The sequence below is a fragment of the Mesoplodon densirostris genome, chromosome 17, assembly GCF_025265405.1.
Source record: "Mesoplodon densirostris isolate mMesDen1 chromosome 17, mMesDen1 primary haplotype, whole genome shotgun sequence".
NCBI lineage: Eukaryota > Metazoa > Chordata > Mammalia > Artiodactyla > Ziphiidae > Mesoplodon > Mesoplodon densirostris.
This window is the reverse complement of record NC_082677.1, coordinates 1,197,987-1,223,501: the sequence shown is the minus strand read 5'-3', so window position 1 is coordinate 1,223,501 and position 25,515 is coordinate 1,197,987. Positions and strand designations below refer to the sequence as shown.

The following is a 25,515-nucleotide window of genomic DNA, read 5'->3' as shown; positions in this document are numbered from 1 at the left end:
GGAGACGCTAGAGAATTTATCAAGGACCGGTGTGGGGGGCGGGGCGTCTCTCAGCGCAGGCGCACTAGGCGGTGCGGGGGCCCGGCGGGCTGCCTGCGCGTTGCGTCCCGGGAAAGGGCGGGCGCCGGCGTAGCGGGATAGACGCTGAGGGGCGGGCGCGCGCGGAGGGGCTGCTTGAGCGAGGCGGACGCCGGACTACGGAAGGTAAGGGTGAGCGCGCTCTCGGAATAACTGTGGGCCGCCTTCACGGCCAAGGGGTGGGATGCGTGGTACTACAAGTGCTAACGGGAGAAAGCTGGCAAATCTGACTAAAGTGAAAAAAAAAAAAAGAAAAACACTTCTCAGAGAAACAAGCCGCAGGCCCGGAGGAGACGCCCGAGAGGCGTGTGGTGGCTGGAAGGCTAGTATCCGGGAGGCCCAAGGACTCCTGGAGAAAAGCACAGACATCCCGGTGGGAAGTGGGCCGAAGAGTTGGGCAAGTGCTTTAAAACGGAGGAATCCAGGTGGCCGGTCAACACAGAAGGCGTTCGGGCGCAGTGCTAACCCGGGGACGCGTTAAAACCACAGGGACCGGCTTAGGCTGGTTGGATTTTAGACACACTGCACCCGCTGGCTTGGCGGAGATGAGACGCTCTGACCTGCGCCGTGGGTGGACCGCGGGGATCCTCTGACGCTGGCGGCGGCGTAGGCCGTGCGCCCACCCTGGGCGGTGGAGGGTCGTGAAGCAGAGGTGAGGGTGCGTGTGCTTCCGACCTAACAATTCCGCTCTGTGGTATTTACTCTATAGAACACCGGGGTCAAGGACACCGGAGACGCTACAGGAATATCCCTGGCGGCGTCGCTACTAAAGACGAAGTCTGGAAACCCCCCCAAGTGCCCAAGGCGACGATACTTCGGTGCATTGTGGTAGACGTGCAGCAGCACAACTAGCCAACGGCAGTGGGTGGCATACGGCAGCCAGGATGAACGGCCAAGAAGTTCGTTCGTTTTTTCCGGTAAGTTGCTGTCTTTCACTTCATTGGAAAGTTTTGTTAGATTGTATGTGACAGCTATCATATCAGCGTGCATTAAAAAAAAAAAGACATAAAAATGGGTGAATTTTTGTGTAGCCATCTTAATGTTGAAGGTGGAAGGAACAAAGCAATATTTTCGGCATGTTATGCTTTATTATTTCAAGAAAGGTAAAAATGCAGCTGAAACGCACAAAAAGATCTGTGCAGCGTGTGGAGACGGTGCTGTGACGGATCGAACGTGTCAAAAATGGTTTGTAAAATTCCTCGCTCGTGTTAGACCAGTTGAAGTTGATAGCAATCAAATCGAGACCTTAATGAAGGACAATCAGCATTAGACCACGCGGGAGATAGACAGCACACTCAAAATATCCAGGTCAAGCGTTGAAAATCCTTTGCACCAGCTGGGTTATGCGAATCGCTTTGATGTTTGGGTCCCGCATAAGTTAAGCGAAAGACACATTATTGACCATATTTCCGCGTGCGATTCTCTACTTAAAGATAACGAAAACGTTCCATTTTTAAAACAAACTGTGACGGGTGATGAAAAGCAGATAATGTACAATAATGTGGAACGGAAGAGATTGTGGGCTAAGCGAAATGAACCACCTCCAACCACACCAACATCACTGGAGTTCATCCAAAGAAGGTGATGTTGTGTATATGGTGGGATTGGAAGGGAGTCCTCTATTATGAGCTCCTTCCGGAGAAACCAAACAGTTTCAACAAGTACTGCTCCCGATTAGACCAACTGAAAGGAGCACTCGAAGAAAAGCATCTGGAGTTGGTCAACAGAAAATGCAGACTCTTCCATCAGCAGAATGCAAGGCTGCATGTATCTTAGATGACCAGGCAAAAACGGTTACAGCTTGGCTGGGAAGTTCTGATTCATCCGCTGTTTTCACCAGACATTGATTGCACCTTTGGATTTCCATTTATGTTGGTCTTTACAAAATTCTCTTAATGGAAGAAATTTCAATTCCCTGGAAGACTGCGAAAGGCACCCGGAAAAGTTCTTTGCTCAAAAAGATAAAAAGTTTTGGGAAGATGGAATTATGAAGTTGCCTGAAAAATGGCAGAAGGTAGTGGAACGAAAGGGTGAATAGGTTGTTCAATAAAGTTCTTGGTGAAAATGAAAAATGTGTCTTTTATTTTTGCTTAAATACGAAGGAACTTTTTGGCCAACCAGTAGCTACATGAAACAGCATGAAATTCGCAAACATAGTTCTGGGTGTAAGAAGCCAAAGGCAAAGGAATATTTACTGTGGGAATCCATTTTAACATCCAGAAGTAGGCAGTACTAAACTATGTTGTTCAGGATACATTTCCAGGTGATGTAATTATAAAGAGAAAAGCAATGAAGTAATTACTACAAAAGTCAGAATGGTAGTTACCTCCGAGCAGAGAAGGGGACTGTGATCGTGGAGGGTCAGAGGAGGTGCTTCTGGAGTGTTGAGAACATTCTGTTTTTTGACCTACGTGGTGGTTACTCAGTTGCTTGATTTAAAATTATTCTTTAAACAGTGCTTTCGTGTTGTGCATACTCTTCTCCATGAATGTTATTTCTTGCTATTTTAAAAAATAGCGCCTTAAAGAAAAAACGAATGCCTATGAATCAGGCAGGAAAAGACAATCCAATAGAAAAGTGGGAAAAGACATGATAGGCATTTCATAGGAGAGAAAACACAGATTACATGGAAATGTGGAAAAGATGCCCAACCTCATGAATAATCATAATGCACATTTAAACCACAATGAGATAACATTTCACTCTACTAGATTGGCGAGAATGTAAGAGTCTGATGACCAAGTGCTGGCAAGGATTTGGAGGAAAGGGAATTATTATGGACTACTCTCATCCACTTTGGAAAAACCGGCATTACCTAGAAAGACTAGATATGTGCACCCCTTAAGACTCATCTATTGCACTCCTATTAGTATACCCTAGGGGAACTGTTACACTTGAGCACCAGGCAACATGTTGAATAATGTTCTGACATCTTTATTCATAATAACTAGAAACAATCTGAATGTCTATCAAGACTATTTATAAAGTGGAGTACCATAAAGACTTGAAAGTGAACAAATGAATCAACATGCTTTTTGAAAAGGTAGAATAAAAAAAGCAAGTCACAGAAAACACAATAAGATTCAATTTATGAAAAGTTCAAAAATAGGAACAACTGCACCCCAAAAAAATACTATATAGGGAAGCAAACACAAGTGTTAAAACTATAACGAGGCTTCCCTGGTGGCGCAGTGGTTGAGAGTCCGCCTGCCAATGCAGGGGACACGGGTTTGTGCCCCGGTCCGGGAGGATCCCACATGCTGCGAAGCGGCTGGGCTCGTCAGCCATGGCCGCTGAGCCTGCGCGTCCGGAGCCTGTGCTCCGCAACGGGAGAGGCCACAACAGTGAGAGGCCCGCATATCGCAAAAAAAAATAAAATAAAATAATGAGAAGCAAGGGGATGAAAACACTAGATTCAGGACAGTGTTACCTCTGAGAGTAAGCTTCATGCAACTTATGAAGGGCATCCAGGGAGTTTCTAAGGCACTAGTAATGTACTCTTTCTCACTAAAAGCAGTGTAGTTTTTCATTCTTTACATTGTAGCTATACATTTTAGATTGTCTTTTATGCATGTGATTTACATCACTGTAAAAAAAATTTTTTTTAAGGTGGTTAGGGATGGGACCTTGCATGCATTCAACTTTTTTTTTTTTTTTTTTTTTTTCGGTACGCGGGCCTCTCACCGTTGTGGCTTCTCCCGTTGCGGTGCACAGGCTCCGGACGCGCAGGCTCAGCGGCCGTGGCTCACGGGCCCAGCCACTCCGTGGCATGTGGGATCTTCCCGGACCGGGGCACGAACCCATGTCCCCTGCATCAGCAGGCGGACTCTCAACCACTGCGCCACCAGGGAAGCCCGCATTCAACTTTTTAAAGGATGATACTTAAATTTTCTCCCCAGTTCTGATTCCAATATTAAATCTTTCAAAACCACCGTAGTATAAAAATACAGACACATGAGGGCACTCTAGTCAATCAGTTAAAGGGAAAACATTGAAACTGTGAAAATGAAGAACCTCACAACCTTTTATTGGTGATATTGGGGAGGTTTAGTTTCTTAGATATAAGCTCTCATTTTGAACCTTTCCAAATAATAAGCTCTCATCAAAACAGAATTTCCCAATACCTTGAGTCAGTGGAACTATAGTTTTATTATAGAACAGTTAAGGTAGCTTTTCAGGCATCCCTCAAGCCACCCAACTTGGCCTTCTAGGTCCAGCTCTGAACACACGTTTTAATATTTAAGTGTATGCATCTGTTCTCTTTTTCTTTAGAATTTACTCAAATGAGTATTACACTTCTAGGTATATACCGAAAAGAATTGAAAGCAGGGAGTGAAACAGCTATTTGAACACCAATGTTCATAGCAGCATTGTTCACAATAGTCAAAAAGTGGAAATAACTAAGTGTCAACAGATGAATGGATATAAATACTATGGAATATTATGCAGCCTCAAAAAGGAATGAAGTGGACTTCCCTGGTGGCACAGTGGTTAACAATCCGCCTGCCAATGCAGGGGACACGGGTTCGATCCCTGGTCCAGGAAGATCCCACATGCCTCAGAGTAACTAAGCCCATGTGTCACAACTACTGAGCCCACACGCCACAACTACTGAAGCTCTCATGCCTAGAGCCTGTGCTTTGCAACAAGAGAAGCCACTGCAAGTGAGAAGCCCATGCACCAAAATGAAGAGTAGCCCTTTTTCTCTGCAACTAGAGAAAGCCTGCGTGCAGCAACGAAGACCCAACACAGCAAAAAATAAATAAATAATTTTTTTTTTTTTTTAAAGGAAGTAAGTACTGGTACTTGCCACCATAGTGATGAACCTTGAAAACATTATGCCAAGTGAAATAATCCAGACACAAAGGAGCAAATATTGTATGATTCCACTTATATGAGGCACCTATAATTGACAACTTCATAGGTACAAAAAGTAGAATAGAGGTTACCTGGGCCTGGCAGGAGATGGGACTGAGGAGTTATTATTTAGTGGGTACAGAGTTTCTGTTTGGGACAATGAAAATTTCTGGAAAAGGACAGTGGTGAGGGTTGCACAACATTATGAATATACTTACTGTTACTGAATTGTACACCTAAAAATAGTTAAAATCATACATTTTATGTTATGTATATTTTACCACAAAACTTTTTTAAAGAGTGAACATTTGAGGTATGTGAAAATAGGTCATCAAGCTGTCTTCAGTTTTCCTTTTCTCCCTCTTCTTTTACATATTCCGGCATTTCAAATTGAGAGAAAGGTAAATTATCCTAATTAAAATCAGAAATATGTAATGTAAAGTTTTACAGAATACTCCTTAGGCAGTGACTATAGCTCCATGGCTATTTCTGATGCTGAGGTTAAGGACAGCTTCTGGTGGCAGGAAAATAGGCATTCATGAATATGTACAAAACATGTTTCTGGAAAAGATTTAATAGAATATATTTCTTATAGAATTTTCTGACTCTTGATAAAAGTTGTGGATTGTAAATTTGAACCTCTCTGGGGGCGTTATTAAGCTTTTCAAATTTTTCCTTCATGTGCATCTGTGGGAGACCAGGTGTATGGCATTTATAAGCACAATATTTATTGATGGGTTTCTATTTCAGAAAAAGGTGTATGTAAACACTCTCAGTAAAGCATCTGCTTGTTACCAAGAGTAGAAAAAAATATATGCATTTCCATAACCATTCCTAGAAGAATTAAGCCTAGAGGCAGTATAATTATTACTTAGAAGATAAGTTGTTTTATTTTACCCTAAAAAGTGTATTTTTTACAAACGAGAATATGTGCCTGCTTGGCATTAGCACTACAAGCAGTGCTGCCGTGAACCAGTCCTGATGTTCCTAAGTGGTCTTGCTGTGTCATCTCTAGTCATTCTTTGCATTACAGCTCGGGGCAGTTGGTAGCGTTTTTTAAAGGCTACTCCCGCTACAACACACTCTGAGGTACGGGATTTGGGAGTCCATTTTTTAAGCCCTTCCCTGGTTCTCAGAACCATCTCATTTGCAGTACATTTTAAGCCAATGGAACAGAATGACGGGTCACATCTGCTTTTCAGAGAGTTGAAATATCTCTCACTTTTTTAAGTGACCCCCTGTCTTAAGCATTTAAATGATAAGATTGAAAATTATTTTTTATATAAATCTATTTTATTTCTGGCTGTGTTGGGTCTTCATTGCTGCACGCGGGTTTTCTCTAGTTGCGGCGAGCAGGGGCTACTCTTCATTGCGGTACGTGGGCCTCTCACTGCGGTGGCTTCTGTTGTTGAGGAGCACAGGCTGTAGGCGCATGGGCTTCAGTAGTTGTGGCAGGCGGGCTCAGTAGTTGTGGTTCGCAGACTCTAGAGCACAGGCTCAGTGGTTGTGGCGCACGGGCTTAGTTGCTCCGCGGCATGTGGGATCTTCCAGGACCAGGGCTCGAACCCTTGTTCCTGGCATTGGCAGGCGGATTATTAACAACTGTGCCACCAGGGAAGCCCCCTGAAAGTGATTTTTAAACAGATATGCTATTCCTCAAGAGTCTGCAGAGTGTCAACAGTGTATTTACCATAAGCAAGTTGTGGAAGGCAACTAAAAAGCTTAATTAATGGTTAAAAAGCTTAGGCTTTGAAGTTAGATAGATTTTAAGTTTAAACTTCAGCTCAGTCAGTTGCTAGCTGATTAATCTTGAATCACTTAACTGCTCCAACTCAGATTCCTGATCCATATTAGGATAACAGAATACCAAATAACCTGTTATGAGGAATAAATGCATCTAAAATAGTTGGCATAGTGTCTGCTGTATATACTAAGCACTCAACAAATGTGAGCCATTGTAATCACCATCATCATCTTGTAGATTCTGTTTCGTTTTGCAATGAGGCAAGAGGGACAAAATAAGAGGCTAATTTCCCATCAACTCCCTCTATTGCCCAAGGGTAGCTGATTTCATGAAAACCTCATGAAAAAAATAGCATTGCTGCCATAATTACTTAATTATGCATTTCTGCCAATTCACTACCCTGCACATTCAAATAAAGATGTACTAATCTTGGTATTAAGATGGTCCGGTGGTTAAGACTTCACGCTTCCACTGCACAGGGCGTGTGATCAATCCCTGGTTGGGATCTTCACGCCTGGGAAGTGGCACAGCCAAGAAAAATAAAATAAAATTTAAAAAATATTTTTATTTTTAATTTTCATGTGGGAAATGGTGTTTTTTAAAAATATTTATTATTTTATTTATTTGGCTATGCTGGGTCTTAGTTGAGGCATGCAGGATCTTTTAATTGTGGCATGCGGGATCTAGTTCCCTGACCAGGGATCAAACCTGGGCCTCCTGCATTGGGAGCGTGGAGTCTTAACCACTGGGCCACCAGGGAAGTCCCAAAAAAATATTAAAAAAAAAAAAAAGGTTACACATGAAGAAAGATCTCCAGTAATTTATTTGTTAGTTCTTTGGGATTAGGAAATGTATGTGAATAGATGTATTTGTGGTATTGATGTCCACCATGGCCTGAATATTAAGACTCTGCTTTATATATACGAGACAGTAAAATGTGTTGAATGCTTAAAGACATTTTAAAGTGCTTAGATAAGTATCCCAGTATCATAGTCTCACCTTTTAGATTTATATGGCAGTAATAATAATAATATTTAATCATCACTGTATCAGTTATCTTTTTATTGCTGTGTAACAACCACCTGAAAATCTAGAAGCTAAAGTAACAACCATTTTATTTGGGCTTGTCTCAGCTAGGCAGTTCCGGTCTCGCCTGGTTTCCCTCATGTAATTGTGGTTTTCTGAGAGCTCAGCTTGGAGGAAGGGGGTTAGGTGGTCTAAGGTACTTCACCTCCCTATCTAGCTGATGGCTATGGCTGTTGTCTGGGCCATGTGTCTTTCACATTGTGGTCTCAGGGTTCCAGTAGAGTCAGACCGGAAGCTGCAGGCATAGTAAGCACTTGGCTCATTAGCTACACAACTTCATTTTTGCCACATTCTGTTGGCCAAAGCAAGTCACAAAGCCATGCCAAGAATCAAGGAAGTGGAGAAATAGACTTTACTTCCTGGTCAGTTATAGCTAAGACACACTACAAAAGGGCATGCACATAGGATGGAGGAATTTATGGCCATTTTTAACAATCTACGTGCTAGGCACTTTACACATGTTTGCATGCATTATCTCATTTATTTTTCACAACTGTCCTATGAGATATGTATATTATTGAAACTCTTTTACAGATGAGAAAACTGAAACACAGAGGTGTTATATAAGTTAACATTTCTATTTGGAAAATGTTTATTAAGAGTTCTTAATGGGGCTTCCCTGGTGGCACAGTGTTTAAGAATCCGCCTGCCAATGCAGGGGACATGGTTTCGAACCCTGGTCTGGGAAGATCCCACATGCCACGGAGCAACTAAGCCCGTGCGCCACAACTGCTGAAGCCCGTGTGCCACAACTACTGAAGCCTGCACACCTAGAGCCCGTGCTCCGCAACAAGAGAAGCCCACACACTGAAACGAAGAGTAGCCCCCGCTCACTGCAACTAGAGAAAGCCTGCACACAGCAACCAAGACCCAACACAGCCAATAATAAATAAATTAATTAATTTATTTATTTTTTAAAAAGAGTTCTTAATGACTAAAACTATGCTGGTAATAGAATGTTACATTTAAAGGAAGCATAAAATATTATAAATAAAGTAATTCAATTATGTTTTTAAAGTATATGCACACATACACACAGACATTCTGGGAGGACATATTCAAAAATATTAACAAATTCTTCTGAGTTGGAAAGTAATGGATAATTGTGATTTCCATCTTTTTTTGCTTTCCACATTTTTTTTTTTTTTTTTTCTTTTTGCGGTATGCGGGCCTCTCACTGTCGTGGCCTCTCCCGTTGCGGAGCACAGGCTCCGGACGCGCAGGCCCAGCGGCCATGGCTCACGGGCCCAGCCGCTCCACGGCATATGGGATCCTCCCAGATCGGGGCACGAACCCGTATCCCCTGCATCGGCAGGCAGACTCTCAACCACTGCGCCACCAGGGAGGCCCGCTTTCCACATTTTTTATGAGTATATATTTACTTTTAGAAATTAAAAGTAATGTTTAAAAAGTAAATCTCTATGAAAACTCACAAGAAGAAATAGATGATCTGAATAAACCTTTTTCTATTATAATGAATTGAATCAATAATTAATAACCTTCTAAAACAGAAAGCACCAGGCCCACATGGGTTCACTGGTGAATTCTACTAAACACTTAAGGAAGAAAGTATACAGATTCTCTACAATCTCTTCCAGAAAATAGAAGAGAGAACACTTCTTAACTCATTCTGTAAGGCCAGCATTACCCTAATACCCAAACCAGACAAAGATTTTACAAGAAAGAAAAACAACAGACTAATATTTCTCATAAGCATAGATGCAAAAATCCTTAACAAATAATAGCAAATCAAATCCAACAATGTATAAAAAGTTATACATTATGACCAAGTGGGATTTGTCCCAGATAGGCAAATCAGGGAGCATGATGCCTCCAGCTTTATTCTTCTTAAGATTGCTTGTCTCTTCAGGCTCTTTTGTGGTTCCATACAAATTTTAGGATTGTTTGTTCTATTTCTGTGAAAAATGCCATTGGAATTTTTATAGGGATTGCTTTTAATCTGTGGATTGCCTTGGGTAGTATGGCTATTTTAACAGTATTAATTCTTCTAATGCATGAGCATAGAATATTTTTCCATTTAGCTGTGTCTTCTTCAATTTCTTTTCTGAATGTCTTACAGTTTTCAGTATGTAGGTCTTTGACCTCCTTGGTTGAATTTATTCCTAGGTATTTTATTCTTTTTGATGCAATTGTAAATGAGATTGTTTTCTCAATTTCCTCAATGTCTTACAGCTTTCTTTCCAGCTTAAAGAAGCCCCTTTAACATTTCTTTTAAGGCTGGTTTAATGGTGATGAACTCCTTGAGCTTTTGCTGTCTGGAAAACTCTTTATCCTTCAATTCTGAATGATAACTTTGTCAGGTGGAGTATTCTTGGTTGCAAGTTTTTTGCCCTTTCAGCTCTTTGAATATATCATGACACTCCCTCCTAGCCTGAAAAGTTTTTTTCTGCTGAAAAACCTGCTGATAGTCTTATGGGGGTTCCCTTGTATGTAACAAGTTATTTTTCTCCTTCTATTTGCTGCTCTGATTGAGTGAGTTTCACTGCCTTGTCTTCATGTTCACTGATTCTTTCTACTGCTTCATCTTGTCTGCTGTGGAACCCTTAAGTGTATTTTTCAGTTATTATTCATCTCTGTTACTTCTGTTTGGTACTTTCTTATATTTTCTATCTCTCTGTTGAAATTCTCACTGTGTTCATCTATTCTTCTCTTCATTTCAGTAAGCATCTTTATGACCATTAGTTTTAACTTTTTATCAGGTAAATTACTTATCTGCGTTTCATTAAGTTTTCTTCTGAGATTTTATCTTATTTTTTCATTTGGAACATATTCCTCTGTTTCTCCATTTTGCTTGACTTTTTGTGTTGGTTTCTATACAGTAGATAAAACAACTACCTCTCCCAGTCTTGAAGGAGCGGCCTCGTGCTGGAGGTGAAATTTGTCATTCAACCCTGCCCCAGCTCTTGGTTGTCTCTCAAATCTTGTGCTTGTCCAAACAGCTTATTATTTTTTTTATTCAAGTATAGTTGACTTACAGTGTTGTGTAAATTAATTTCTGCTGTACAGCAAAGTGATTCAGTTATACATATGTATACATTGTTTTTCATATTCTTTTTCTATTATGGTTTATCACAGGATATTGAATATAGTTCCCTGTGCTCTACAGTAGGACCTTGTTGTTTATCCATTTTATATATAATAGTTTGCATCTGCTATCCCAAACTCCCAAACAATCCCTCCCCCCACACCCCTCCCCCTTGGCAACCACAAGTCTGTTCTCTATGTCTGTGTGTCTGTTTCTGTTTTGTAGATAAGTTCATTTGTGTCATTATATGTGTCATACCACATATAAGTGATATCATATGGTATTTGTCTTTCTCTTTCTGACCTACTTCACCTAGTATGATAATCTCTAGGTCTATCCATGTTGCTGCAAATAGCATTATTTCATTCTTTTTTATGGCTGAGTAGTATTCCATTGTGTGTATGTACCACGTCTTCTTTATCCATTCATCTGTCAGTGGACATTTAGGTTGTTTCCGTGTCTTGCCTATTGTAAATAGTGCTGCTATGAACCTTGGGGTGCATGTGTCTTTTTGAATTATACTTTTGTCCAGATATTTGTCCAGAAGTGGGATTGCTGAATCATATGGCAACTCTATTTTTAGCTTTTTGAGGTACCTCCATACTGTTCTCCATACTGTTTTCCACAGTGCCTACACCAATATACATTCCCACCAACAATGCAGGAGTGTTACCTTTTCTCCACAGCCTCTCCAGCATTTGTTATTTGTAGATTTTTTTAAAACTTATTTATTTATTTTTATTTTTGGCTGCATTGGGTCTTCATTGTTATGCGCGGGCTTTCTATAGTTGCAGCAAGAGGGGACTGCTCTTTGTTGCAGTGCACGGGCTTCTCATGGTGGCTTCTCTTGTTGCAGAGCATGGACTCTAGGCGCACAGGCTTCAGTAGTTGTGGCACATGGGCTTAGTAGTTGTGGCTCACAGGCTCAATAGTTGTGGCGCACAGGCTTAGTTGCTCTGCAGCATGTGGGATCTTCCCAGACCAGGGCTTGAACCTGTGTCCCCTGCATTGGCAGGCGGATTCTTAACCACTGTGCCACCAGGGAAAACCCCTGTAGATTTTTTAATGATGGCCATTCTGACCAGTGTGAGGTGGCAACTCATTGTAGTTTTGATTTACATTTCTCTAATAATTAGCAATGTTGAGTACCTTTTCATGTGCCTGTTGGCCATTTGTATGTCTTCTTTGGAGAAATGTCTGTTTAGGTCTTCTGCCCATTGTTTTTTGTTTTTTGTTTTTTGTTTTTTAAGGCCTGCTTAGAAAATGCACAGGCAAGAACTAAGTAGATGAAATTTTTGTGATTTTTCTTTTTAATAAAGGAGGGTTTTCTATTTATTTGTTTGTTTGTTTGTTTGTTTGTTTATGGCCGCGTTGGGTCTTTGTTGCTGCACACAAGCTTTCTCTAGTGGCGAGCGGCGCTACTCTTCTTTGCGGTGCACGGGCTTCTCATTGCGGTGGCTTCTCTTGTTGTGGAGCACGGGCTCTAGGCGCGCAGGCTTCAGTAGTTGCAGCACGTGGGTTCAGTAGTTGTGGCTCACGGGCTCTATCGCCCAGGCTCAGTAGTTGTGGCACATGGGCTTGGTTGCTCCACAGCATGTGGGATCTTCCCAGACCAGGGCTCGAACCCGTGTCCCCTGCATTGGCAGGAGGATTCTCAACCAGTGCGCCACCAGAGAAGCCCTTCTGCCCATTTTTTGATTGGCTTGTTTATTGTTGTTGTTGTGTTGTTGTTGAATTGTATGAGCTGTTTGTGTATCTTGGAAATTAATACTTTGTCAGTTGCATCATTTGCAAATATTTTCTTCCAGTTTGTAGGTTGTCTTTTCATTTTGTTTATGATTTCCTTTGCTGTACAAAAGCTTGTAAGTTTGATTAGGTCCCATTTGTTTATTTTTGCTTTTATTTCTATTGGGTTGGCAGACTGAACTAAGAAAACATTGGTACAACTTATGTAAGAGAATGTTTTGCCTATGTTTTCTTCTAGGAGTTTTACGGCGTCATGTCTTATATTTAAGTCTTTAAGCTATGTTGAGTTTATTTTTGTATAGGGCCTGAGGGTGTGTTCTCAGTTCATTGATTTACATGCAGCTCCAACAGCCTATGATATTTTTACTTGCTTCCAGTAAAAGGTGTGTGCCAAGACCTGTCAGTGTCCCAAAGGGGAGGGTCTCAGCACCTGGATTCAGGCTGATTGGAAGCCAGACCCTCAGGCAGCAGCTTTTAAAAGAATGCAATGTATACAGCCCTGTGGGACTGCAAGTGTAAGCCCCGCTGGCCACCAGAGCCAGGCTATCTGGAGGTGTCCCCTGGGCAGCAGTTGCAAAAACTGGGGCTCCAGACAAGCATATGAGCTCTCCTCTGGGAGATACCAGTGAGCTAGAGAAAGGTAGAGGGAGCATGCCCAAATGATCCACAGCCCATGTTCATTTCGTTTTGTTTTGTTTTGTTTTAATAGTGGTCACCCACTATTAAAGTGATACCTTATTATGGCTTAGATTTTCATTTACCTAGTGATTAGTGATGTTGAGCATCTTTTCATATGCTTCTTGGCCAGGTATCTGGGTTTTAAACTGTTATAGAGTGCTGAATTGTAGCTGTTTTCAGCCAATCCTCGTGTCTTTTGTAAGACTACATAACAAAAACAGTTCACAAACAATCTAGAGACCAATGAGCTTTTTAAGGTGCCTCAGAAGTTGAGCCCCTGTCACTTCAGTTGGGTTCTAACACTGTTGGGTTGGAGACCTTCAGTGTGGCCCAAAGCATGTAGCAGTTCTAGTTCAATCACCGTTTAAGTAAGCGGATGAATACTCACTTAGAAGGATATAAAAGCCTCTTAAAAGAGAAGGAATGTCTTATTACATATAGAAAACTCTAGGCCTACATGATTCCACTGCTGTATTCTTCCATCCATTTAAGGAAGAAATAAGACCAACTCTACACAGATGCTTCCAGAAGGTAGAACACTTCCCAACTCTTATTATGAGGCTGGCGTTGCTCTGATCCCCAAGCCAGACAAATGCTCTCTGCAGAGGGCCCTCAGACCTCCTTCCTAAAGCACACTGACTGGTACCAGTGGGAGTGTGACTGGTGAAGCTGGGCCTGGAGCTCAGTGCTGGAAAGGGGGTGGGAGGTGGTACAGGCTGGGGTGCTGTGGGAGTTCAGTCACGACGAGCAACCTGAATGGAACTTTACAGAAGCGCAAGTTCTCTGGGTCCTGTATGTGCCGCAGCGGGAGGGGCCTCCTTCAGAAGCAGCTCGCTCGTGCTGTGCAGGGTCTTTTTCCTTCTTTAAAGTTTATTTCTGTGTCCCGTTGAGTGAAATGCACCTTCCCACTGTACGGAACAGAAGGAATAGTTACTCTGCTTTTTCATCAAATGAGAATTTTTCTGGCAGTTTTGCAGTGATTGACGTGGCTTAGCCATTTTCACACAACTCTTCCCCATTCTGTTTACGCCTGTTTTGTCCTGAGTCCTTAGGTTTCTGTGGTCCCCAAGGTCTATGCACTTGGCCTGCTCCCCTGGCTGTGGAAGAAGAGGGGGCTCCTGCTGTCTCCCCCCAGCTCCGTCTGCTGGGTGGAGTGAAGGCCACGTGGGACCATCAAAGCCCTTTCCATCATCTTAGATCCTGACCTTCCCATGAAACCTGCCCAGGAGGAGGGGGTGACACCAAGAAGAGGGAGAAAAGCTGGAACTGGAGTAAATGCGAAGACCTGTAGGTGAGCTTCGAGGAGAGACGTGGGCTGGGACACGGTGGGGACAAGCCCGGAGGTGTGGGCGCCAGGTGCTTGGCCCTCCCTGCTCTTAGCAGCTGGCGGTTAGGCAACCACAGGGCTGGGATTTCTGGCAAAGTTTTCTCCATTTCACTCATCTGTGAGGGCTCAGCACTTCTCATGAATTAGTGCATGGAAGGCGCACAAAAACCTTGCGAAGTTATACGACTCTTCCTTTTTCTTTCAGGTGTGGAGACCCTGAGGCCTGGCTGGGAGCCCAAGGATTCAGGCAGGGTCCCAGCGAGGGCGGCTCAAGACGCCTTCCCTTGGCATCCTTGTCATCGCAGCTCAGGAGCTGCCCAGGAGCACACAAGGCAGGTCCAAACCCGGACCTAATGCAGGACTCAGCCCGCGGGGCACCCACAGGCCCTCAGCGAGGAGCGTGTGCCCCACGGAAGGCTCTGCCATGCTTGTCAGGACTGGAGAGGCTGCCTGGAAACACTTTTGTGCCTGCCTTTAGAAATTTGCTTGCACTTTCTAGAAAATATACATCATATATATATTTTTTATATGTAAAAATATAAATACACACACATATTCAGATGTCTCCCTTGAAACTGTGACGCCCGCACGTTAACATTCTCATCTTAAACAGAGAACACTTGGCTTGGGGGTAGAGCTACCCATGTGCTAAATCAGCAGCTGTGGATTGTCTTGCCCCTTAGGTTTCAGATCTGCCTGGCCCTGTGATGCACGAGGCTCCCCTGAGCTTTGATGTCAGAAGAACTTGAGGTGCCCTGTCCCTCCCTCAGGTCCCCGCAGCCTGGAGCCTCAGCTCCTCCATCTCTGCGTACCTGGCACGAGATGCAAAGTGCCCGGAGCAGCTCGGCACCAATGGACAGAAACTCCTTTAAGCAGCTTCCAGCCTTGGAGGACCCGACACATCCAACTTTTTCAATTTTACACTCATTGTGCAAGTATATTGAACATGAATCGTATTCATTTATCACCCAAGTGAGAAAACATGGATCTTTTAAAATCCTACCAAATGTAAACTTTTCCTAAGACCTCATCTATACAAAGAAGTAACTACTAGTTGGACTGATCTTTCAAGACCTCTCTTTATGATTACTTATTTCCTGAAATGTTTTATTTTTTATTAAACTAACATGTATTGCACAAAATTCAGAAGAAAATATCAAAGTGAAAGAAGAAATTTTTTTAATTATCCATAACCCTGTCAGGTAGAGTGATAACAACTATGAATATTTTGGTGTTTTTCATTCATTTTGTGTGGATACACATATATATAAATAAATACGTGCCAATGTGGAATGACATGGTAACATTTATTTGATAATCTTTTTCTAAACATTTCATCAATATATACTACAGAAAAATGCACAACCTCCTTTTTTTTTTTTTTATCTTTGCAGTACGCAGGCCTCTCACTGTTGTGGCCTCTCCCGTTGCGGAGCACAGGCTCCGGACGCTCAGGCTCAGCGGCCATGGCTCACGGGCCCAGCCGCTCCGCGGCATGTGGGATCTTCCCAGCCCGGGGCACGAATCTGTATCCCCTGCATCGGCAGGCGGACTCTCAACCACTGCGCCACCAGGGAAGCCCATCCTTTTATATGCAATACATGACAACCATCTTGACCTAGCATTAAATCCTCTTCTATAGCAGAGTGCAGACTTCTTCTGTGAACCTGCTGCCTCTCGGGATTCCGAAATTGCCTGAGGCCAAACAACCTTCTGATATGAGTTTCAGTTCTTCAGTAAGATTTTTTTTCTTTTTCTTTTTTTTTTTTTTTTTTGGCCTTGCCACGCGGCTTGCAGGATGTTGGTTCCCCGACCAGGGATTGAACCTGCGCCCTCAGCACCTCAGCGGTGAAAGCACGGAGTCCTAACCACTAGACTGCCGGGGAATTCTCCAGTAGGACTCTTATTTCAAGGTCCTGCACACTCTCCCAGGTCATCTATGGAAACTCATGGGCCTTAGGACCACCTGTATCAGGACCCTGGGGCTCTTGATTAAAATGCAGATTCTTGAGTTCCCACCTCAGCCTTGCTGAATAAGAATGTCTGGGTTTGGGCTCCAGGAATCTTCATTTTAAATAAGCCCATCTAGAAATTCTTATGAGCATTAAAGTCTGAGTGACCCTGGCCTTTGGCCACATTAATGTGAGCATTCCTTTTTGGGGTGTTGTTTTCCAGAATGGTTGAGGAGGTATAGCCCTCGCATTCTTTATGAAAGGGGCTTTGTGTTCCTCAGTGACACCTAGATTGTAGGGTCTCTGCTTAACAGAAGGTTGTGTGGAGATGAGATGCCTTGGTGGTGGGGGAGACGAGCCGGCTGCATTACCTACTCAACCACTTTCACCCCTCGGAGCCTGGATTTTCTCACTGCAAAACGGTGGTGAAAATAATTATCTCATGGGGTTGCTCCAAGGACTGCATGAGATAATGTTTGGGAAAGTCTCTGCAAACCAAAATCTGCTCTACAATATTATTGTTATCCACAGCTCAACACTTTTCCCTCTCAGCCATGGGGGGTCCTGGGTAACCATTGCTCCTACACGTGTGATGCCCTTATACGGTAGCCACTAGCCACATGTGACTTGAACATTTAAAATGTGGATAGTCTGGGGAATTCCCTGGCACTCCAGTGGTGAGGACTCTGCGCTTCCACTGCAGGGAGCCTGGGTTTGATACCTGGTCAGGGAACTAAGATCCCACATGCCGTGCAGTGTAGCCAAAAGAAAAAAAAAGTGGCTAGTCTGAATATTGTTAGTTTTTTTTTATATTTATTGAAATAGAGTTGATTTACAAAGTTGCATTAGTTTCAGGTATACAGCAAAGTGATTCAGTTATACCTATATATATATATATGTTCTTTTTTAGATTCTTTTCCATTATAGGTTATTACAAGATATTGAATATCGTTCCCTGTATTATATAGTAGGTCCTTGTTGGTTATCTGTTTTATATATAGTAGTTTGTATCTGTTAATCCCAAACTCATAATTTATCCCTCCCCCCCTTTCCCCTTTGGTAACCATAAGTTTGTTTCTATGTCTATGAGTCTATTTCTGTTTCATAAATAAGTTCATTTGTATCATTTTTTTAGATTCCGCATATAAGCGATATCCTATGATACTTGTCTTTCTCTGACTTCATAGTATGATAATCTTTAGGTTCATCTGTTGCTGCAAATGGCATTATTTCATTCTTTTTTATGGCTGAGTAGTATTCCATTATATATATGTACCACATTTTCTTTATCCATTCATCTGTCAATGGACATTTAGGTTGCTTCCACGTCTTGGCTATTGGACATAGTGCTGCTATGAACATTGGGCTACATGTATCTTTTTTTTTTAATTTATTTTTGCCTATGTTGGGTCTTCGCTGCTGCCCACGGGCTTTCTCTAGTTGCAGCGAGCAGGGGCCACTCCTCGTTGCAGTGCACAGGCCTCTCACTGCAGTGGCCTCTCTTGTTGCAGAGCACGGGCTCCAGGCGAGCGGGCTTCAGTAGTTGTGGTGCATGGGCTTCAGTAGTTGTGGCTCGTGGGCTCTAGCGCACAGGCTCAGTAGTTGTGGCGTACGGGCTTAGTTGCTCCGTGGCATGTGGGATCTTCCGGGACCAGGGCTCAAACCCATGTCCCCTGCATTGGCAGGCGGATTCTTAACCTCTGCGCCACCAGGGAAGCCCTATCTTTTCGAATTACAGTTTTCTCCAGATACATGCCCAGGAGTGGGATTGCTGGGTCATATGGCAGCTCTATTTTTAGTTTTTTAAGGAACCTCCACACTGTTCTCCATAGTGGCTGCACCAGCTTACATCTGCACCAACAGTGTAGGAGGGTCCCCTTTTCACCACACCCTCTCCAGCATCTGTTATTTGTAGATTTTTTGATGATGGCCATTCTGCCTGGTGTGAGGTGATACCTCATTGTGGTTCTGATTTGCATTTCTCTAATAATTAGCAGTGTTGAGCATTTTTTCACGTGCCTGTTGGCCATCTGTATGTCTTCTTTGACGAAATGTCTATTTAGATCTTTTGTCCATTTTTTGATTGGATTGTTTGATTTTTGGGTTATTGAGATGTATGAGCTCTTTGTATATTTTGGCAATTAATCCCTTTTTGGCTGCATCATTCGCAAATATTTGCTCCCATTCCATATGTTGTCTTTTGTTTATGGTTTCCTTTGGTCTGAATATTATAATAGATATACTGTAAGTTAAAATACACATCAGACTTTGAAGACTCAGTGCAAAAGAACAGAAAGTAACTATCTCAATAAATTTTTAATATTGACTACCTGTTGAAATAGTATTTGGAGTTAAGAAAAATATATAATTAAAATCTATTTCACTTTTTTTCATTTTTTCTAATGTGGCTAACTAGAAAACATTTAATTGCATATGTGATTTGCACTATATTTTTGTGGGTAATGCTTTCTAGAGACCTTTTCAATAAAATATGTGCAGTAAAATTCACAAGTAAAAAAGAAGGATGTCCATAAGTAAGAAAACAAACAACCGAAGTTTAAAAATGGGCCCAAGACCTTAACAGACATCTCAGCGAAGAAGACATACAGATAGCAATAAGCCTGTGAAGAGATGGTCCACATCACGTCATCAGGGAAATGCAAAGTAAAACAATGAGACACCACTCCAGCCCTACGAGAAGGGCCGAACTCCAGAGCACCGACCACACCCAGTGCCAGCGAGGCTGGGGGGCAGCAGGCGCCCTCGTCGCTGTGGCGGGAACGCAGGGCGGTGCAGCCCCTTTGGAGGACGGTTTGCGCCCCCGTCCTCGAACCTGCCGGCCCGGCCGGGCTCCCGAGCGGCGGTCAAAGCGCCACATTCAGGAACCTGCACACGACAGGCCTGACTGGCTGGAAGCGGGACTGACCAGGGGCACCTCTGTTCTCTGGTGAATCTGTCTCATCAGATAACGAAATGAAGATGTTTCAGAGGATTTAAAAGTGGGCTGGAATAACCTTGAACCACTAACACAGCACGCTCTGTACAGTGATTGTAGTCGTCCCTCTGGATTCACCAAGCTGTTGAGTTGTAAACGTGAGGGAAAGAGTTCCACGTGAGTGTGACAAGTCAGCATTTGTATTTTACACAATTAAAGGGACAAAATAAATTTTAAAAAGGTCTTTAAAGGTAAAGAAGAATGTATTGGCCTGAAGGAGTAATTGGCCTAAGAGTAGGGTAACGTTACAATTTCACATTCTCAGCCCTGCCGGCCACCCGTGGCATCACACAGTAGTCTGTCCTCAGCGTTGTTAGGAGGAGGCCGAGGGAGGGCACCGAGACCCAGGCTTCATGAAGTCACTTTAAGGAAGTGATAGCTACAGCGTAGAAAACATGACTGAGGCCCAGGGAAGGTGAGGTGCAGGTCGTGGCTAAGAAGGCCAGAGTCTAGTGCACAGCATTCTCTCGAGGGCGGCTGTTAGGAGATTTTTTAATTATTTAATTAAATAATTTTTGGCTGCGTTGTGTCTTCATTGCCGTGTGCGGGCTTTCTCTAGTTGCAGCGAGCGGGGGCTACTCTTCGTTGCGGTACACAGGCTTCTCATTGCGGTGGCTTCTCTTGTTACGGAGCACAGGCTCTAGGCACGCGGGCTTCAGTAGTTGTGTCACGTGGGCTCAGTAGTTGTGGCTCACAGGCTCTAGAGCGCAGGCTCAGTAGCTGTGGCACACGGGCTTAGTTGCTCCGCGGCATGTGGGATCTTCCTGGATCAGGGCTCGAACCCGTGTCCCCTGCATTGGCAGGCGGCTTCTCAACCACTGCGCCACCAGGGAAGCCCCGTAATTCACCTTAAAATACTCCAGTGCAGCCGGTGTGATATCACGTGTGTGCCAATCAGCTTCACATCTAATTCTGAGAATGTGCAGCCAACCGCCTGCTACCAGCACTAAAACACAGCTCAGCCATCAATGAAGTGAGCCACCCACAAGGCAGCTCAGTCTCCGTTCTGTGTGCTCGGGGAGACGGCTGCACGGCACCTAGGGCCTTCTGGAAAAGGCGACTCATAGGTAGATCAGTGCACAAATGGACTTATCCACCAAACAGAAACAGAATCACAGACACAGGGAACAGACCTGTGGTCACCAAGAGGGAGGGGGTTGGGGGAGGAACGGACTGGATAGTTGGGGTCAGCAGATGCAAACTAGTATAAACAGGATGGATGAACAACAAGGTCCCACTGTACAGCACAGGGAACTGTATTCAATATCCTGTGATAAACCATCAGAGAGAAGAATATACAAAAGAATGTATATAGAGACTTTCCTGGAGGTCCAGTGGTTATGACTGCGCTTCCACTGCAGGGGGCACAGGTTTGATTTCCAGTCGGAACTAAGATCCTATATGCTGCATGGTGCAGCCAAAAACAGAACCAAAAAACAAACGAAAAGAATGTATATGTGTATAACTGAGTCACTTTGCTGTACAGCAGAAATTAACATTGTAAATCAAACTATACTTCAATAAAATTAAAAAAAAAAAACAGATCAGTGGCCACCTGGGGCTCGAAGTTACTATGAACGGGCTTAACGAACGTTTTATATCATAGGAAAAGTTGTATATCTTGACTGTGGTGCCCGGCTTAGATATTTGTCTAAACTCATAGAGGGGAGTTCCTTGGTGGCCTAGAGGCTAGGACTCGGTACCTTCACTGCCAAGGGCCCGGGTTCAATTGCTGGTCGGGGAACTGAGATCCCGCAAGCTGCACGGCCAAAAAATTAAAACAAACAAACTCATAGAACCCTATACTGAAAAGGGAGGTTTTTGCTATATGTAAATTATATTTCAGTAAACTTAAAAAGACTGCACAGTCTACGTTTCACTGTAAATTTTCAAAAAATCCATTTTGGAATACTGGCATCTAGTTGATGTCCTGTTGGCACGTTTAGGGGTGCTGGGCTGAGGCCTGCCACCTGCCCCGAAATGTAGCAGAAGTGAGAGGGAGGGCGGGTAGGTCAGACACAGATGTGCACAGACGTGCAACAAAGTAAATGTGGCGAAACTTTCAGGTAGCACCAAGGTCTGTGGTTCCCTAAGTGCTGTGCCAGACCGGCAACATAGCCTCACCTGGAAACTTGTTAGAAATGCACATTTTCAGCCCAGAGCCACTGCTGAATCAGAACTGGAGGGAGGCCCTGCCCTGTGGGTTTTCACAAGCCTGGGAGGTGATTCCGACGCAGGCTGCAGTCTGAGAATCGTTGATTAGAGGCTGGTGTGTTGGTGTTCGTCGTACAGTTCTTCCGAGTTTTCTGCATGTTGGAAAGTCTTCATGACCAAGTGTTGGGGCAGAGACTGTGTACGCCTGGGAGCTGGTCCCTCTGGCAGTGACTCAGGAAGGGACACCCTCAGGGCGGGGCTCTCGCCAGCCCTCCGCTCTCCCAACTCCATCAACAGCCTGGGCTTCTCTCATCAGCATCCTGGCCGTCCCAAACGTGGTTTTGTGGGTAGAAGTGGTGTCTTGTTACTTAGCGCGATAAATGCCAAAAATGGGCTCGTGTTGGTGAAATTAAAGGTATTTAAGTAGGGATCGGTCAAACTGCCAGAGCAGGCATGCGAGTGTGGAGAGGCCCGTGGCCTGTGCCCCTCAGGCTGGGCCTGGGGCGGGGCCTCATGGGGGCTCAGCCTTTGCATCTCAGGAATGTTGCATCTGCGGGTGTGGGGCAGACAGACTTATGGGCAGAGGACTGAGAGCTGGCACTTCTTTGAGCCTCCAGAACAGGTTGTAGGAACTATTCTGTGCCTGCGTTCTAACCAGTGTCTCATAAATGCCTGTTTGTATCTGAATCCAGTCTGAGACTCACTTTCATTTTGACCCAGGGGTGAGATGTGGATGGGCCTCACTACAACCACTTCAAAATTCTGTGTCTGGGGCTCCCCTGGGGGCGCAGAGTTTGAGAACCCGCCTGCCAGTGCAGGGGACACGGGGTCGAGCCCTGGCCCGGGAAGATCCCACACGCCGCGGAGCAACAAAGCCCGTGCGCCACAACTACTGAGTCTGCGCTCTAGAGCCCGTGCGCCACAACTACTGAAGCCCGCGCGCCGCAATAAGAGAAGCCACTGCAATGAGAAGCCCACGCGCTGCAACAAAGAGCAGCCCCCGCTCGCCGCAACTAGAGAAAGCCCGCTCGCAGCCAAAACCAAAAAATGTTCTGGCAGCCGTCACCCCCCAAAGGAACAGAGGGGCTGTGTGTGGCCACAGGAGTTCAGACCAGGTGTAGCAGCAGGGGCCAGGTCACTTGATAGCCGGATAGTGTAGGAAACGTCATGTGGTTGCCTGACCACAAGTTCAGCCATTTGCCCTCAGTACTGTAAGAATTCCCTCTTAATTAGTCATTGCAGGCATCTATGGCTTCTAGACTTTCTTTGATTCCTGGTTAGCCTTCATTACAGCCTTCTTTTGTTAGCAGGACTTGTCCTTTTTCCCCAAATTTTGCAAAATAGTTACTGATTCCTCCAGAAAGCTCATTCCACATGGAAGGAAATCTAATGACGTGAGATGTACTGTGATCACCCGTAACATTTCATTCTGCATTGAGCCTCTTTCCAGGCTGGCCCTTCCTGCAGGGGATACGAGTCCAGGGCTCGTCACCTGAGGATCACAGATCCCAAAAGTCTGTGGATCGAACTCAAGAGGCTTGTGAACTTGGACGGGGAAAAGTTAGTCTTTATCTTCTCCAACTTCGAACTGAAACTTAGCATTTCCTTCCAGTTACAAATGTGGGCAGCACGATACAGGCAGGAGAGCAGAACCTGTGCCTTTGTCTCCAGTAGAAATCAGAGATAGTTTCACATCACATGACAATTTTGTAGTTATTCTTGAAAGACCATTTGTGGTCATCACTGCTTCAAAACTAGGGGAGTTGTCAGATCTGCCAACCGATCTTAAGGCATGAATGAAGAAACACATATGTTACTATATCACCAGATTTCTAAAATATTTGATCACTGTATTTCAATAAAACTGGTTTCCTTTGGAATCATATGTATTTTATTTTACGCCTCAGAAAATATTCTGAGAAGGAGTCCACTGGCTTCCCCAGACTGTTAAAGAAGTTCCTGGCTCAAAAAAGATGAAAAAAATCCTGCTTAGCCAGATTGAGAGATGTTATTTATTTCCGAAATTTATTTCTGAAACATGTGAGGGTTGGAAACCCACCCCCACCATGGCTCTCAGGGCACTGCCAGCCCAACTTCAACAATTGCTTGGAATTCAAAGGAGCTGACGGGAGGGGAGGTGGCCAAGGGCAGGGCAGTGGAAACAACACTTGCTTAGGGACCAGCCCTCCCATCTGGGCCTGGGTATTTGCTGGTATTTCATCATCACGGTGACAGCCTTTGCTCTTAAAGATAATAATCTTCAAATTCCTCAGTTTTGGTGTGAGCCTCAGTATTTTCAGTGGCTCCAAAACAAAAGTAGATTTACTGCAAATGTACTGCATACTTTTCAGTGAAGCTCAACCTTGGCCCGTCGTACAGAAACGCATGAAACGGCCCCTGCTTTGCTGGCTATAAAACCCAACTGGAAGCTGTTCCAAGCTCAGGAGGAAGATGGTTGTTTAATAAAGAGGAACAGGAGGAGAGAGCCCTGTCAACTCTCTTAGAGGCGGTGAGAAGACGGGCACTGGCCACCGGCACGCTCTGGTCATAGTACACAGGGAGCCAGATCTGGATTTGAAACCTGGCTTAGCCACTTACTAACTAGACTTGGGGCAAATTAAAGTCTTTGAGCCTCCTTTTCATCTCTGTGACATGCAGTTTATCAGTGGGTATTTTAACTTTCACTGATTTCCACTCAACTACACCACTTCCACCAAAAAAAGGCTGTGAAGCCAAGCATAAATGGCTGAGCCCGTTTTGAAACCAGTATTCCACTTGTTAATGCCTTTTGTCCTATCATGTACCACGTGTTTAAGAATAAATTGTCTTCAAACCAAATGTCAGTCAACTGTGCAACGTCACACAAACCAATTTTTTGTCTTTTACATGGAAATAACAGTTCAATGGTAGCAGATACTTCTTTTAGAATACAATAAGAAAAAATCTTTAATTCTTCCTTCTAGATCAGGGGGGTGAAATGATAGGTCTCTGAGCCTAACTCTCGAGAACTATCTTAAAATCGTGTTTCCAAGCCCCCAGGCCTCTCAGCAGAGCGGGCCCCCTAGCACCTCTTTGTGTTTTCCACAGCTGCCCGCATTTGAACTTCAGATTCCAGCTGTGATACCCCGTGAGCATTCAGCCCTTGCTCTGTTAGTCTATTACTTTGAACTCCTGTCCTGATGCTGCTCTGTAAATAGCGCCCCGTTATGATTCCTCTTCCACGCGGGTGGCGGGGTGTCCCTTCATCAGTCCTTTGTGTTCATTCTCTTCGAGCCCTTGGCACAGAAGTGCTCAGCGGACACTACCGGCTGCCACGCAGTCCTGTCCCACCATAGTCAACAGCGCACCCACGGAAACGGAGTGTTACACGACCGTGGGATCCTGGGCCTTTTAAACAATACAGTAACCTGCGTCACCCAGACCTGTGCTCAGCGTTTAGCATTGGAATCACAAAGGTAACTTCAAATATGAAACCTATTCTCAGCTGAGCAGAAAAGTACTTGTTTTTCACACAGATGAACCCCATGCACCAGTGTTTTGCCAGCTGTGCTCTTTGCAGCGCTTACGTGTGATGATCTCACTGCACAGGAACGCCCAGCACTGCCAGGGAATTCTCAGGGCTGAGCCCCTTGGACTGGTGTCTGGGCTCAGGTGGCCCACGTGGCACTTTAGACCATGCCCGTTAGGAGAGCTGTTTCCTGGAAGCGAAAGGGCAGCTTCCTCCACGCAGTCCTCATAGTGGGGGTATTGCTCCTCTTGGGGAAGAAACTGAAGTCAGTTGACCATCTCTCTTCACCCCTAGTCTCAGGTTCCTGACATTCTGGGAGGTTTTCAGTGACACATTCCGATGGG

At 44.2% G+C, this 25,515-nt stretch overlaps 1 long non-coding RNA gene across 2 annotated transcripts; it reads left to right on the top strand.

The window, feature by feature from the left end:
* Positions 1-97: 97 nt before the first annotated feature.
* LOC132477534 (uncharacterized) lies at positions 98-17,353 on the top strand. Of its 2 annotated transcripts, none has more exons than XR_009530283.1 (4): positions 98-204; positions 788-995; positions 14,288-14,526; positions 14,768-17,353. It is a non-coding gene; the product is annotated as an uncharacterized LOC132477534 (long non-coding RNA). The 2 variants fall into 2 exon arrangements; XR_009530284.1 differs by having other exon boundaries at positions 99-204; positions 14,433-14,526.
* Positions 17,354-25,515: the final 8,162 nt, after the last annotated feature.